Genomic DNA, 1,716 nt, shown 5'->3' with positions numbered 1-1,716 from the left:
TGAGACCAGGAAGCCAGAGGAGGCAGGGAGTCCAGGGAAGCAGCTATTCCTGTGGCAGCATCAGGAAAACAGGCCTGCTTCTTGGCCTGAGTTCTAGTGCCTGCAGATCGCCTGGGAACTGCACAGAGCTCCCAATCCCGGCTGGAGCCAAACACCCCAGACACCAGGTCTTCTCTCCCACCAACGAGAACAGGAAACCAGAGGAGCCAGGGAGACCAGGGGAGTATCTGTGCCGGATGGTACAACAGGACCCAGCATAGGGTCCAGGGGACCAGGTAGGAGGCTAAGTGCCCCAGACTCCTGTTCTTTTTCTCCAACCACGGGACCAGCACTTGGGCAAGGAATAGAAGAACCACCAGATTATTGGACTTGCTAGCACCCATCAAAAGGGAACTCTGGTCCCCAGACCAGTAAGGGGATCTTTCTGCACCCACTAGAAGAAGAGATGGGAAAGGACAATACAAAAACACACTCAGCAACAGAAAAACAAAAATGACACCGCCAGATTCTAGAGACTCCACACCAGCAAGACCCCAACATTCCAAGCAAAAGAGAACGACCTTAAAAGCACATTCATGAAAATGATAGAGGCCCTAAAAGAGGATACAGGAAAATCCCTCAAAGAAATAGAAGAAAAAACAAACCAAAAAATGCAAGAAATGGAAGAAAAAACAAACCAAAAAAGGAAGGAAATGGAAGACGAAATGAAGCAAAAAAGGCAAGAAATGGAAGAAAAAAACAAAGCAAAAAATGCAAGCATTGGAAGAAGAAACATACCAAAAAAGGCAGGAAATGGAAGAAGAAACAAAGAAAAAATGCAAGAAATGGTAGAAAAAAACAAAGCAAAAAATGAAAGAAATGGAAGAAGAAACAAACCAAAAAAGGCAGGAAATGGAAGAAGAAACAAAGCACAAAATGCGAGAAATGGAACAAAAAGCAAACCAAATAATGCAAGAAATGGAAGAAAGAACAAACCAAAATTTTAAAAATGCAACAAACGGACGAAAAGATAAACAGAAAATTGCAAGAAGCAATGCAAAAACTGCAAGGGTTGAAAACTGAATAGAGACATTAAAAAAACACAATCTGAAGAAAGGCAGAAAATAAAAAAGCTGGACAAACAGGTACTACCGATACAAGCATTACCAACACAATAGAAGAGATGGAAGAGAGAATTTCAAGTGTTGAAGATACACTAGGAGAAATGGATTTATCAACCAAAGAAAACCTTAAATCCAACAAATCCTTAACACAAAACATCCAGCAAATATGGGACACCATGAAAAGACCAAACCTAAGAATAATAGGTATAGAAGAAGGAGAATAAATCCACCTCAGATGGGCAGAAGGCATATTTAACAAAATCATAGAAGAAAACTTTCCCAACCTTAAGAAAGGCATGCCAATGAAGGTACAAGAAGCCTACAGAACACCAAATAGAGTGGACCGCAAAAAAAATCCCCTTACCACATAATACTCAAGACCCCAAACATACAGAATAAAGAAAGAATATTAAGAGCAGATAAGGAAAAAGGTCAAGTAACATATAAAGGCAGACCTATCAGAATTACACCTGATGTCTCCATGGAAACTCTGAAAGCCGGAAGGTCCTGGATAGATATTCTACCTACACTAAGAGACCATGGATGTCAGCCAAGACTACTATACCCGGCAAAGCTCTCAATCACGACAGATGGAGAAAACAAGATATTCCAT

Source organism: Mesocricetus auratus, unplaced genomic scaffold (assembly GCF_017639785.1).
Source record: "Mesocricetus auratus isolate SY011 unplaced genomic scaffold, BCM_Maur_2.0 Super-Scaffold_100015, whole genome shotgun sequence".
In the NCBI taxonomy this organism is placed as follows: Eukaryota; Metazoa; Chordata; class Mammalia; order Rodentia; family Cricetidae; genus Mesocricetus; species Mesocricetus auratus.
The sequence above is the reverse complement of the archived record's forward strand: the minus strand, read 5'-3'. Positions refer to the sequence as shown.